We start from the raw sequence: 15,345 nt of genomic DNA, 5'->3' as shown, positions 1-15,345 counted from the left end.
TTAGAATTTCCTACAAGTTTCCAGATAATGCTAATGCTTTTCATCTGGAAAACATAGTTGGAGAATCACCTACATTGAGGGAATATCTAACTGTCTTAGTAATTCTTATGCTTAAATTTATGCCTTGCTATTTCATTAGAACACATGAAAATTGATAATAACCATTAAGATTCAATAACCAAAACTGGAATTCAGAGAATAATTTGATGTTCAGGAATATCTATAAGCTATTTGTCACCAATTATCCATAAGTGCCCTTTGTTTGTTCTTTGCATTCCCATAAAGCAATTCTCACCTCTTTATTTCATACTCTGAAAAAAAAATTAGTAATTAAACTGTGTCAATACTCATAAAAAACTGTTATGCTTTCTTGGTTAAAAATATAATACATGCTCATTGGATAAAATTTAAGTGGAAAGAAATAAAGAGTAAAATGAAATGCAGTGAATAATGCATAGAATTCTCAACCATGAGGTCCTGAGTTCATTCCCGGCATCACATGCACCAGTGACAGCTGATTCTTTCTCTCTCTCCTCCTATCTTTCTCATGTATAAAAACATTCTTAAAAAAATAAATAAAATGAAATGCAGTCATATTATCAACATCCAGAGATAATCACAGATAATTTACTATAGAAGTAGATGTTGACTCTACTGAACATTTCTTTTCTTTCTCTCATTTATCTCGTTTTTTATTTTATTTATAAAAAGGAAACACTGACAAAAACCATAGGATAAGAGGGGTGCAACTCTACACAATTCCCACCCCCAAAAGTCCATATCCTATCCCCTCCGTTGATAGCTTTCCTAGTCTTTAACCCTCTGGGAGTAAGGACCCAAGGCCAATATGGGATGCAGAAGGTGGAAGGTCTGGCTTCTGTAATTGCTTCCCTGCTAATCATGGGTGTTGACAGGTCGATCCATACTCCCAGCCTGTTTCTCTCTTTTCCTAGTGGGGCGGGGCTCTAGGGAATCAGAGCTCCAGGACACATTAGTGGGGTTGTTTGTTTAGGGAAGTCTGGTTGGCGTCAATGTTGGCATCTGGAACCTGGTGGCTGAAAAGAGAGTCAGCATACAAAGTCAAACAAATTTTTGACTAATCATGAACCTCAAGGCTGGAATAGTGCAGATGAAGAGTTGGGGGGGGGTCTCCATTTTGTAGATAGCTAGTATGCCTATTTTAGTTATATTCCTATGGCTATGGCTATATAAGTTTTTTTTTTCTCCCCTGAGCCTGAAATCTGATATGCAGGTGGATCCAAGTTATTGTCTGGGGGAGAATATATCATGGCTAGAAAAAGGACCAGAAAGCTGGATCAGGGAAGAGAATAGTTTCCAAATACAGGAAAGGTCAGAGAAATGCAAATAAAGACAACACTGAGATATCACCTCACCCCTGTGAGAATGGCATACATACTGAACATTTTATGGATAACTAGAAAAGAGAATTTTATTTGACTAATGCTTTGTAATCCACTAAATAAAATTTCCTAATAGATCATAGATGATGACCTCAATCATCACATTTTATTGTCTTTAAAAGATTCATTTGCTGAAGCCTGGTAAGTGGCTCAGAGGATGCTTTAGTTTCATGGGCAGGACTTCTTGAGTTTCATCCTCCACACTGAATATGTCAGAGTGATTCTCTGGTTGTCTCTTTCTCTCATTAATGAATAAATCTTAAAAATTATTAAATGATACATAGAGAAAAAAAGATAAAGAACCAGAAAATAAGCTGAGTGGTAGCACACCTGGTTGAGCACATATGTTACCATGTGCAGAGAGACCTGAGTTTGAGTCCCCAGTCCCTGCCTACAGGGGGAAAGCTTTAGGAGTGGTGAAGCAGGGATGCAGGTGTCTCTCTGTCTCTCTGTCTCCCCTTTCCCTCTCAATTTCTAGCTGTTTCTATCCAATAAATAAATAAGGATAATTTTAAAAATTTTAAAAATGGGCAAAAACGAATCAGAGAATAACTCTAGTATCTGAGGTGCCAGGGATTGAACTCAGGACCTTAAATATTCAATTCCTGAACTTTACAACTAAATATAAGAAACTTGTACAGCAGCTGTCTTTTGCTCTCCCCAATCAACTAGGAATAGCAAAGATAATCACCTAAGAACACAACAGGATACGACTATCATCATTTTGGGAATCCACCAAGCCACAGACAAATGCAAACACATGTGGTTCATGGACAGAGAGGGACTTAAGGAGAGATTCCTGGGGTTAAACACCCATACTCAGGAGTGGCTGGTACCAGACCTGCAGGTTGCCAGTTGAGTAACTGCCTCTGGTCTGAGTTTTATCAACAAAAAGACTGCTGAAGGAGGAGAAAATCACCTAAAACTCACAAATTTACAACTGTGAGTCTTCATTGCTGTTGCCACTCACAGGCTGGAACAACAGCAGGGAAGCCCTATACTGACATCTGGGGACAGAGAACTGGCTGGTTGACTCAGGAGAAAAGCTATACTCCTGGTGGTCTGGAGATGTATATAGTACACCTTATATAGTAGAGCTTTTTCATGTGGTTCTCCTGATGAATTAGGAAACACAGTGAATAACTGCTTCAGAACTGATCAAATACAGCCTGGATTTATTCAGAAACTCACAGGACCAAAAAGTATCACTCAGTTGTATTCTGGCTGGTGGTGGGGTTGGGGGTTGGGTCTCAAACTTTGGACCTTCAGGGCATAGGAGTTTCTTTGCTTAACCATTGTGTTGTCTATCTATCCTCCACCCTGTTTTATCTCTTGGTCACCTGTGAGTGAGTAAGCTAAAAAAAAAATCAATTTATACTTAAAAAGCCCTCAGGGTCCCATAACCTGAGGGGAAAGTTTAACAGCCATTGTGCTTCACTTCAGAGATTAAGATAACCTGAAACAAGGTTAAGATTCGAAGCTGTGAACTCTTAAGTACCTTATTTACATAAAAGTCAATCCACACAAAGGTGGAGACAGGCTAGAGGTATGGATGGACCTGTCAACCCTCATGTCTAGAGGAGAAGCAATTACAGAAGTCAGACCCCTGACCTTCTGCTCCCCACAGTGATCTTTGGTCCTTACTCCCAAGGGGATAAAGAATAGGGAAGCGCCTAATATAGGGGAATAGGATCTGAAACTCTGGTGGTGGGAACTGTATAAAGTGCACCCCATTTATCCCACAATCTTGTCAACTATTATTAAATAGATAATAATAATTTTTATATTTATTTATTTTTTCTTTTGTTGCCCTTGTTGTTTTTCATTGTTGTAGTTATTATTGTTGTTGTTGTTATTTATGTCGTCATTGCTGGATAGGACAGAGAGAAATGGAGAGAGGAGGGGAAGACAGAGAGGGGGAGAGAAAGACAACGTGCAGGCCTACTTCACCTGTTGTGAAGTGACTCCTTGTAGGTGGGGAGTCCGGGGCTCCAACCGGGATCCTTAAGTGGGTCCTTGCTCTTTGAGCCACTGCCTTTAACCCACTGCACTACCGCCAGACTTCCCTGAAATTTGTTTTAATATTTATTTATTCATTTTCCCTTTTTGTAGCCCTTGTTGTTTTATTGTTGTTGCTGATGTTGTCATTGTTGGATAGGTCAGAGAGAAATGGAGAGAGGAGGGGAAGACAGAGAGGGGGAGAGAAAGATAGACACCTGCAGACCTGCTTCACTGCCTGTGAAGCAACTCCTCTGCAGGTGGGGAGCCGAGACTGGAACCCTGATCCTTACCCTGTCTTTGTGCTTTGTGCCACCTTGCTTAACTGCTGCGCTACCGCCAGACTCCCTATAATAATAATTTTGAAAAAAGAAGTTGAATACTTACTTGGCAGGGGGGTAACTGTTGGCAAGCATAAATCAAACCACCGTCCACTAAAAGGAAGCAAAGATGTTTATTGACGAATTGCAATCCGGGCCGAGATGGTGACTGACAGCAGTCTACCAAGCTCGACCCTGAACAGGGCTCAAACCACACAATTTATAGGAATTCAGAACACACTTGAGGAGGGGGTCCATTCTATCTTACAATCTATGTCCAATTACATATTACAAAAAACGCGGAATCCAATCAATTTAAACCAAGCAAAAAGCGGGGTCCATACAAAGCGAAGCGCGGGCTAATTTCAAACTTTGCAAAACCAGACAACCAATAAGACTTGACCAGGTATTAGGTCCTCACATCCCCCTACCATCATACCAGGCCATCTGGCAACCAGTATACCGCTGGGGCTGTGCAGAGGTCCTGATAAGGCTAGCCCTCACACAGAACTTCTGCAAAACACCTGATGGCCTTCACTGATTAGTCCTGTTTTTCAAAAGGGAAAGGGCAAGGGGCTTTCACAAACAGGAATAAGAAGGGGAACTTGTAGGGAAAAAAGGGAACTTAACACTAAACACTCAAAAACTTAACATCTAAACCTAAAATGAAAAAGGGGGGGACTTAAAGTTAGCTTGAATACAAGGGGATTTTAAAGTAACAGCTAGTTACTGCCTGTCACATTCCCCACTAGTCTTGGCTGTAAATCAAATCTTTGATTTTTTTTTCACCTTTTCTTTTTTTTTTTTCTGTGTCATAATCAATGTATCCCCCCGTCTCTATGTAGGTTTCAAGAAGCATAGTTTTACCAATTCTCTTCTGAGTCATAGATATCAGAGTCTTTTATAAGCAGGGACCCAGAGTGATAATCAAAAGCAAAGCAATCATGGGTCTAGCTATGGTGCTAATCAATGTCTTAACCCAAGATGGCCACCTGGCAAATAGGTTTGAAAACCAGCCGGTGAACCAGTTGTCCTCACTCAACTCCTTCCATTTCTGGGCCCTGTCTTCTATTTTGGCTTTTATTTCACTCAAAGTTTTTTTTATTAGCCCAGAATGGTTTGCATAGAAGCAGCAGGCCTCGTTGAGAGCCACACATAATCCTCCCTGTTTCAGGAAGATCAAATCAAGTCCTCTACGGTTTTGGAGAACCATCTCAGCCAGGGAGGTTAGCGACCCCTCTAGGGCTTCAATGGAGCCTTCTAGTGTCATTAAATCTTTATTTACCGCTTGGTCCAGCTGCACTATAGTGGACTCTTTTGCTAACACGGTGGCTCCAACAGCAAGTGACCCAACTATTGCAGCTCCTGCCAATAGGGGGACTAATACCAGGGCTCACTTCTGCCTTCTTGGCCTGAGGTAGTGGTCCTCCTGCCTTTCTAGGTGCTCCCATCCTGCCCCACTGTGAGCATAGTATACATGGGACAGGATGTGGACCAGAACACAAAGGCTCTCCTTAGGTATCCCATAAGGGGATATGCAGGGAGCCATACCTGAAGTACAGGCCCACCAGGTCCCCTCTGGAGCCTTTAAAAGAACTGCCCATTCCTGGGTTTTGTTAACCCTAATGGTATTATTGCAGTTACCCTGAAAAGGAGAGAGGTACAACTTATAGTTAATAGTGATAATTCACATTCCTCTTCCTTGGATATCTTCTAGGGTCATGTGGGGTTTTGTTCCCCACCTACACTCTGGGCCATTGGAATTTCCTGATGAGAGGGTCAGCTTCTTAATGTCTCCTTTGCTTGAGCCTATTTCTGTTATGGCTGTCACTCTTATGTAATAAGGGGGTTCAGGGTGTAGACACAACCAACAATCATGAGTTACATTTGGGGCAGAGTCATTTAAAAGGTTATACATCAGTTCTACTGACCTCACCAGCATCTTCACTCTGGGATGTACTTCAGGTGGGATATTGGCGCCTTGCCTCACTATCCCGGTTGGCTCTGGGCCGATCTGGTTTTCCCCAGCCTCCGCTACAGTCGGGGATGGTGAAGTGACCCGGGGGTCCTGACCCAAAAGAATTGGTCTCAAAGGTTCAATGGGGTTCTGGGACCATGGCTGCACTTCCAACTGGATGGTGAAGAAAGTACTGGGGTTCTGCCCAGTGAAATCTACCACCATGCCCCATGTCTTACCCTTTTTCTATAAGTCAGCATCATACCAGGTTTTAACTTTTATGCTCAACGGGTTACAGTCTCTTATGGTGCAAGAGCCTCCAGGGTGAGGCTCCCGGCGATGAGAGTTGCTGTCGTCATTCTGATGGATCTTCTGGAGTTTTATATATGTATTGGCTATATGAGGGACAGCGTTTCTCGCTGGGGAGATTGTATAACATTGAGGTTGTATATATTGACGTCCATGAGGTCCAGTCCCCCTGGGAGGTTGGCTCCAGGGTCTCTGAGCACAGACAGTGAGCGGTCTGTCCCTCAGGTGGCGCTCTCTATCTATGGTGCCGCACCCTCCATTGTTGGTGATTTGGCTGGAATCATTCCTTCCACTCCAGCTGGAACTAAATAAGTCGCAAAGGTCAAAAACGAATATGGGCTGTCCAGAGGTGAGGTACTCAAGGATTACCCGTTCATCTGCATTCATCACCTTTCACACATATAAAGGGGAGACTGCAGGTCAATTGGCTCGGGAGTACCAGCCGAGGCAAAACAGGAGCACCGGGACTAGTCCAAGAGCAGTCGGACCTTCATTGGGTCGGCGATGGGCACGGTGCGCCATCTCTTCTGTTTTTCAGCCTCTGGAGGGTCTGCAGCGTCCACAGCAAACTTCTTTAGGCGGGTGTGGTGAATCTAGTGTCGTTTTCTTGCGACTCTCGCAGCGGTTGGTGTGCTCAAGATTACAGTGAACGGTCCTTCCCACAGAGCCTCAAGATGATCAGGATGCAGTTTCTTCACCAGCACGGAGTCACCAGGCTCGAACAGGGGGATGATTTGGTCTCGGCCTTCCTCCCTCCGGGTTCCAGGTTTCACAGTCCGGATGGCACACCTGGCCTTCCCACACACCACCTGAAGAGCCTGGAGAGATTCTAAGAAATTACCTGGCGCCACCTCAGCCAGTTTTTCAGCCCCTATCCGGGGCACAAGGGTAGGCAACTTGCCATACACAATTTCAAATCTAGACACATAGGGGGTATTTCTACTTTTTAACAATGCAAAAGATAAAAGGGAGACCCAGTTCCCGTCAGTCTCTATTTTTAACTTGGTCAAACTTTCTTTAAGTATCTTATTCATCTTTTCCACTTGCCCTGAACTCTGGGGGCGATAGATGCAATGTAGCTTCCATTTAATTTGTAAAGTCTCAGCCAATTGTTGGGTGACCTTGGCGATAAACTCCGGACCATTATCAGACCCCAGTGAATAAGGGAGTCCAAACCTTGGAATAATTTCAAGGACCAATTGTTTTACCACTACCTGGGAAGTCTCCTTCTTAGTGGGGAAGGCCTCAGCCCATCCTGAGAAGGTGTCTATCATAACTAAGAGATACTTATAGCCTCCTGGAGTTGTAGGCATCTCAGTGAAGTCCACTTCCCAGTGTTCTCTTCCCAGGTTCTTCTCCTCTCCATCGGGTTCCGGATCTCTTAACCTGGATGGGGTTGGCATTCACCCTGGCACATGTGACACAGCAGCTCGCCACACTTTGGGAGATCTTAGGCAAACCTACTATCAAACAGAATTTATTTATTAATTTTCTTAATTTTTCTCCCCCGAGATGAGTGCTTCCATGTGCCAACGTTACCACCTGTCTTCCCAGCTGTTGAGGCAACAGGATCTTTTCATCTGGGAGGATCATCTATCTATCTTTACTTGGCTTCCCTCTGAGTCTTTTGCCTAATTCTTCCTCTTGTTTTGAATAGTCTGGCTTTTGTCCTTGTAGTAGTTCCTTGGGTGAGGACACTACTAGCTGAGTATGGGTCCCCACTAGTCTTTTTGCCACCTCCCGGGCAGTCTTGTCTGCCAATTGATTACCCTTTGTGATATCTGAGTTATCTTTTTGGTGCCCCTTACAGTGGATCACAGCCACCTTCTCCGGTCCCCACACAGCCGCCAGCAAGGCTAAAATTTCTGGTGCATGTTTGATGGCTTTTCCTCCTGCTGTTAGCAGTCCTCTCTCTTGATACAGTGCCCCATGGACATGGACAGTGGCAAAAACGTATCTGCTGTCAGTGTACACATTTATCTTTTTTCCTGCTCCCCATTTGAGTGCTTGCGTCAGTGCTATTAACTCCGCCTTCTGGGCTGAAGTCCCTTGTGATAATGAAGCAGCCCACAGGACCTCTTGGTTAGTGACCACGCCTGCCCCCGCATACCTTACACTGTCTTCCACAAAGCTGCTTCCATCCGTGTAGAGGGTTACCAGTGCATCTGGCAGCAGGACATCTGTCAAATCAGCTCTTAGTGAGATCAGGGCTTCCAGGATTTCTCCACAGTCATGGTTGACTTCATCCTCTGGGTTGGGGAGCAGGGTGGCAGGATTTAAAGCTGCTGTCTGCTTGAAAGTGACACGGGGTGGGTCAAGCAACAGTACCTGATAATGTGTGATCCAGGAGTTGGTCATCCACCGGTCCGGGGGAGAGTAAAGTAGGCTAGCCAGATTATGGGAAGTAAAAATTTCTAGAGTCTGTCCAAATGTCAGTTTAGTAGCCTCCTTTACCAGTAAAGCAGTGGCAGCCACTGTTCGCAGGCATCCTGGCCACCCAGCTGCCACAGGATCCAGGAATTTAGACAGACAGGCTATAGGTTTCTTCCAGGGTCCCAGTGTCTGGGTGAGCACCCCCTTGGCCACCCCAGCAGTTTCTGTGATGAACAGCTAGAAAGGTTTATTGAGGTCAGGGAGACTCAAGGCAGGGGCACTCACCAGGGCTTTTTTCAGTGCCTGGAAGGCCTTCTCCTCCGTCTCTGTCCACTTCAAGGGTGCATCACCTCCACCGGTGGCAGTGTAGAGGGGCTTGGCCAATTCTGCAAACCCTGGGATCCATAACCTGCAGTAGCCTACTGCCCCTAGGAATTCCCGAATCTGTCTTTTTGTGGAAGGGGTCGGGATCTTCAGGACCATCTGGATCCTTCCCTGGGACAACGCCCGGTGGCCCTCCTTTATTCGGTAGCCCAAGTAGGTTACTTCTTGGGCACACAGTTGGGCTTTCTTGGTGGACACTCTGTACCCCAGGGCCCCCAGTACCTTTAACAGGTCTCGAGTAGCCTCTTCACAATCTCTCTGGGAGGAGGCAGCAATTAAAAGGTCGTCCATGTACTGCAAGAGGCTGCACCCTGGATGTTCACCCTGAAAGCTAGATAGGTCTTTGCTCAAGGCTTCATCAAACAGGGTAGGGGAGTTCTTGAACCCTTGTGGAAGACGGGTCCAAGTCAGCTGTCCGGTCTCCCCTTCTTCAGGGTCTGTCCATTCAAAAGCAAATATGGGCTGGCTCTGGGGGGCCAGAGGGATGCTGAAGAAGGCGTCCTTCAATTCTAAGACACTATACGAAGTCCGTTCCGGTGGCAAGAAGCTGAGGAGAGTGTAAGGATTAGGAACTGTGGGGTGAACAGTCTCTACTCTCTTATTTACCTCTCCCAGGTCCTGCACCAGCCTGTAGTCATTTGTTCCAGGCTTCCACACCCGGAGAAGAGGCGTGTTCTACACTGATTTACAGGGTACCAATATACCAGCCTCCTTCAGGCGCTGGATATGTGTCCTGATGACTTTCTGGGCTTCTCAGCTCATGGGATACTGACGAACATGGGCTGGAGTGGCAGAACTGATTAATTGCACCACTATAGGGGTCACATGTTTAGCTAACCCAGGAGGGTTGGTCTCGGCCCAGACATTAGGAACCTCCTTCTTCCACTGCTTTAGCAAGTCCAAATTGTTTACCTTTTCTGGGTCCTCATACAGCCGGTACTCCTCACTTGCTGGCATAGTGAGCAGGATCCGCCCACCAAGTTGCACTGTGGGTCCCTTATCTGCTTCAAATGAGACAGTCGCCTGAAGTTTATGGAGGAGATCTCTTCCTAGGAGTGGTTCTGGGCATTCAGGGATTACCAGGAAGGAATGGGTGATAGTTTGTAGGCCAGGGCCAGCAATTTTCCCTATAGACTTTGGATAACTCTTTACTTCCCCAGTAGCACCCACAATCTTTACTTTTTCTTGTCCAGTGGGCCCTACTGGTTGCTGAATTACTGAATGAGTGGCCCCGGTATCCACTAAGAAATCAACTAACTTTTCCCCTACCGAGAGTTTTATCCTGGGCTCCTGGGGGCTGAGGGAGCCCTGACCTTCCTAATCAAAAACCAATAGGGGTGCCTCCTCTTCCAGGGGAGACTTATTAGTCTTCTGGTACTCCGGACAGTCCTTCTTCCAATGTCCCTCCTTCTTACAAAATGCACACTGGTCCCCAAAGGTTTGGTTTTCCCTGGATTCCTAGGCAGTCAACAACTCTTTCCTCCTCTGCTTTCCTTTTTAAAACTTCTTTTCCCTTCTCTGCCTTTTGTCTCTCTTGCCATAAGAACCTGGGTCATCTTTTTACTAAGCTCCACCGTAGCCTATGCCAGATCTTCTCTATTCTCAAAGACCTTCTGGGCTACTGCCAGTAACTCAGAAAGAGACTTCCCTTCAAAACCTTCTAATTTCTGCAACTTCTTTCTAATATCTGGGGCGGATTGGGCTACGAACTGGAGAACAATAGCTTGTGCATTCTCTGGGGCTTTAGGGTCTATAGGAGTCCAAGTGCGATACACTTGGTAAAGCCTCTCCAGAAAAGCGGTTGGGCTTTTGTTCGCCTCCTGCCTACACTCGGTCACCTTAGACAAATTAGTAGGCTTTCGTCCAGCAGCCCGAATTCCTCTTAATAGAGTCTGGTGGTACCTGGCAAGGGCTTCAAACCTGGCACTTGTGTTCAGGTTCCATTTAGGGCGGGTTTGAGGAGACACCTCCTCCACCTCTGGGTCTGCGAGTGTTTCTCCCCGATGATTCTGAACCTGCTTCCTTCCCTCCTGCTTAATTCTTTCCCTTTCTTCCACCGTAAACAAAGTATTTAACAGCTGCTGACAGTCATCCCAAGTAGGTTGGTGAGTGTAAAAGACAGACTCAAGCAGGGTAGCTACTCCTTCTGGGTCCACTGAGAAGGGAGGGTTTTGATTCTTCTAATTATATAAGTTGGAAGTAGTGAAAGGAACATACACTCTTAGGGGCCTCCCTCTAGCACCTGACTCCCCCACCTCCCTTAAGGGGAAAGCTCCCGCTGGTGCTGTCTCGGGTGCAAAGGTCGTCCCCGCCCTAGTGTGGGGCGGGCTTAAGAGACCCGAAGGGACCCCTGTGGTGGAGTCTGGTTCGGGAGCAGTGGCCTTAAAGGAGCCGGAGTATGGAGGGGGGCCCCCAATCCTCCATCTACCTGGTCTCAGAGGAGACTCAGGGGGCCTCAGGAGAACAGGATAGGAGGGGCGCCAAAGTGTCCCAGCTCTCCTGTCCCCCCATACCATGTACACTCCTGATTTTCTTTTGGACTCTCCCTTCTCCTTGGAACCCTTCTGACACTCTTGTAAATACTTAGGCTTATCATAAATAATACCAGCCCAAATCTCTATGTATGGCATCTGGTCGGGGTGCCCCGGGTCCCCAAAAATCACATCTTGCACGGCCATGCAGGTGCCTGGGTCCAGGCTCCCTTTCTCCGTCCAGCCCACTCCAAACATGATCCATTCTCTGGCACAAAACTTCCGCAGCATGAAGACATCCACCCGAACCCCAAACCTGGCAGCCCTGCAAGAGAAGTCTGGGAAATTTTTAATTAGACATTCCAGGGGTGAGAGAGGGTAGGTCTTCGACTGGGTCTGTCCCATTTCCCTGTCAAAATGGAATAGTAAGGAAACAAACAAGATAACAATTATCACAGCAGTCACACTAAGAACCACCTTTACTCACTTGCTGGCCAGCACACAAAATGCTCTCATACGTTCTCCCACTCTCACACCTTCTCCCTATCAACCCAAAGGGTGTCCACTTGGGACCTTCTCCCCTTTCAGAACTATGGGAGAGTTCTATTAGTGGAGACTCCAGTTTTTTAATCTTCAATTTTTAGCCTCTCGTGGTACCGTAACACAAAACAGGGGGAGAGACAAACAAAGAGACAGACCTCAAATACTGCGAGCTCAACAAGACAGATTACAAGTGGGAAAAAGAACTGACATCCGAAGGACGTCAGACACTCGACAGTGCTCGCCTGGCCAGGCCCCTCGCGGGACCTTAAGGGGTCTTAGCTTAGGGGTGACCATATGATCCCCGGTCCAGGTCTCAAACGAATTGAGACCCCCCACTCAGCTGAAACTACCCCACGGACACGCAGTTTAGAGCCCACTCAAGCCCCATAGCTTTTAGGCCGTGAGGCACATAGCATTCAAACACAGACACTTATAGCAGATCACTCACTCAGTCAAGATAGGGCAATTACCATTCTGGCCGCCGCTACTAAGGAATATTGCTAGTTAGGCCTTCAGGAATCACCGGAGAGTAGCTCCGGCCAGACCCCTCAGTTGCACTAACAGGCTCAGCCTTTTCGCGAATCGCCAAAGTGAGAAAAGACAAAGAAGGCAGACAAAGTGTGGCCACAAGAGACAAAACGCGGTCGGACCCTGTTTCAGATCCAATTATCACCCAACCCTGGGCTGTCGGACCCTGTTTCAGATCCTTAGGGCGCGGACCCTGTCTCAGATCCAGTTATCACCCAACCCTAGCAGCCTAGAAGTCGTCACTTCCCAGCGCTGTGGTCTGGGATTTCAACGCGGCGTCCTGCAATCCACAGACCCCCAGGCCCCGCGGGGACGTGCACAAAAATCAAGCTTGACTTACCAGTCCTCTGGAGGCACAAAACTGAAAACGGTACCGCACAAAATTTAGGCCTGACTTACCGGCGCCGGGCAGGGCTTCCAAGGCCTCCAGGGGTCTGGACCCGGGATGGGGGTGTCCTCAGGAATTCCCATCTGAGGAATCTCGCTGGGGCCTCCAAATGTTGGTGAGCACAAATCAGACCACCATCCACTAAAAGGAAGCAAAGATGTTTATTGACGAATTGCAATCCGGGCCGAGATGGTGACTGACAGCAGTCTACCAAGCTCGACCCTGAACAGGGCTCAAACCACACAATTTATAGGAATTCAGAACACACTTGAGGAGGGGGTCCATTCTATCTTACAATCTATGTCCAATTACATATTACAAAAAACGCGGAATCCAATCAATTTAAACCAAGCAAAAAGCGGGGTCCATACAAAGCGAAGCGCGGGCTAATTTCAAACTTTGCAAAACCAGACAACCAATAAGACTTGACCAGGTATTAGGTCCTCACATCCCCCTACCATCATACCAGGCCATCTGGCAACCAGTATACCGCTGGGGCTGTGCAGAGGTCCTGATAAGGCTAGCCCTCACACAGAACTTCTGCAAAACACCTGATGGCCTTCACTGATTAGTCCTGTTTTTCAAAAGGGAAAGGGCAAGGGGCTTTCACAAACAGGAATAAGAAGGGGAACTTGTAGGGAAAAAAGGGAACTTAACACTAAACACTCAAAAACTTAACATCTAAACCTAAAATGAAAAAGGGGGGGACTTAAAGTTAGCTTGAATACAAGGGGATTTTAAAGTAACAGCTAGTTACTGCCTGTCACAGTAACATGATCACGAAGGTGGTTTTTCTAGGGTGAGGTTATTTATACATTGCACTCTGGATGTGCTGACCCCTGCTATTTCCCCAGATGTGGGAAACTCGACTGCATATTTTGTGGTAGCAGAAGACTGTGTTTGTGCTCTCCCATATATATATTTGAAAAATAAGAAAACACAAAGCAAAACTTGGACAGGAGTTGGTGTATTTCACTAAAGTTAAAGATTGGGGGGGGTGTTCAGGTTCTGGAAGATGTTGGCAGAAGAGGACCCCGAGGGTGTTGAATTGTTATGTGGAAAACTGAGAAATTCTATATATGTACAGACTACAATATTTTACTGTTGACTGTAAACCATTAATCCTCTTAATAAAGAAAAAAAAGAAAGAAAGAAAAGAAATGATCCTTTGTCTCTTAATATGTCCTTCCTTTCTTTTTCTTCACACAAAGTAATTTTCTGCTATCTCTGGTATTCTCATACTCAAGAATTCTTGATGAAAATAACTTCCCATTAAAAGTGCCTACTTTTTTTTAAATAGTAGGGTATTATAACAAATTACTTTATTTCTATTAAAATAAAATAAAGAAATGCTGTTTTGTTTATCCACAAGACTTCCTTTATATCGTAAAAATCTAGACACTTACAAAATGCTAGAATACTTTTCTTTTTTTAATATTTATTTATTTCCTTTGTTGCCTTATTGTTATAGTTATTATTGTTGTGGTTACTGATGTCATCATTGTTGGATAGGACAGAGAGAAATGAAGAGAGGAGGGGAAGACAAAGAAGGAGAGAGAAAGACGTTTGTAGACCTGCTTCACCACCTGAAGCAACTCCCCTGCAGGTTGGGAACCAGGGGCTCAACCAGGATCCTTATGCAGGTCCTTGCACTTTGTGCCATATGCACCTACCACCCGACTCTCTTGCTAGATTACTTTTCTATTGCTGCCAATGTATTAGAACAAAGTTAATGTTAATGAATTATACTATTTTATTATGTAGGGAATGTTTTTTATCAGATTGGAAATAGTATAACTGGATTTTTCTACTTAAGGTTTCCAAGAGAAGGGTGAAATCATGTCTTCTAAGGACACATATTGAAATCCTGATTAAACAGAGATTATTCTATCTGGATGGACCTCGGCAAAATGCAGAACTCTCTAAAAACAAAGAATTTTGTCTTGCTGAGAAGAAAAGAAGAATTCAGAGATACATACTCTTTTACAAAGAAAGCCACCAAACATAAGCTGAATATGGGCCCCAGATCACATCAAATCAATGGGGTTTACAGTCAACAATATTTATACACCTTTCCCATATTTGGGAGCTACTCTTTTCCCTGATCCAGCTTTCTGATCTTTTTTTCCAGCCATGACATTATCTTCCCAGACAGTAACTTGGATCCACCTGCATATAAGATTTCAGGATAAGGGGAAAAAAAAAACTTATATAGCCATAGACACATGAATATAACTAAAATATGCCTACTATCTATCTACAAAACAGAGGACCCCCCCAACTCTTCATCTGCACTATTCTAGCCTTTAGGTTCATGATTAGTCAGCAATTTGTTTAACTTTGTATGTTAACTGTCTTTTCAGCCACCCAGTTCCCGATGCTAGCAAGATGCCAACCAGACTTCCCTGGACGGACAACCCAATCAATGTGTCCTGGAGCTCTGATTCCCCAGAACCCTGCCCCACTAGGGAAAGAGAGAGACAGGTTGGGAGTATGGATCAGCCTGTCAATGCCCATGTTCAGTGGGGAAGCAATTACGGAAGCCAGACCTTCCACCTTCTGCACCTCATAATGACCCTGGGTCCATACTCCCAGAAAGTTAAAGAATAGGAAAGCTATCAAGGAAGGGGATGGGATATGGAGTTCTGGTGGT

General features: G+C 45.4%; 1 non-coding gene across 1 annotated transcript; it reads left to right on the top strand.

The window, feature by feature from the left end:
• Positions 1 to 13,441: 13,441 nt before the first annotated feature.
• LOC132540990 (U1 spliceosomal RNA) lies at positions 13,442 to 13,607 on the top strand. Its single transcript, XR_009552194.1, has one exon. It is a non-coding gene; the product is annotated as a U1 spliceosomal RNA (small nuclear RNA).
• Positions 13,608 to 15,345: the final 1,738 nt, after the last annotated feature.

The sequence above is a fragment of the Erinaceus europaeus genome, chromosome 10, assembly GCF_950295315.1.
Source record: "Erinaceus europaeus chromosome 10, mEriEur2.1, whole genome shotgun sequence".
Classification (NCBI taxonomy): Eukaryota; Metazoa; Chordata; class Mammalia; order Eulipotyphla; family Erinaceidae; genus Erinaceus; species Erinaceus europaeus.
The sequence above is the reverse complement of the archived record's forward strand: the minus strand, read 5'-3'. Positions and strand labels throughout refer to the sequence as shown.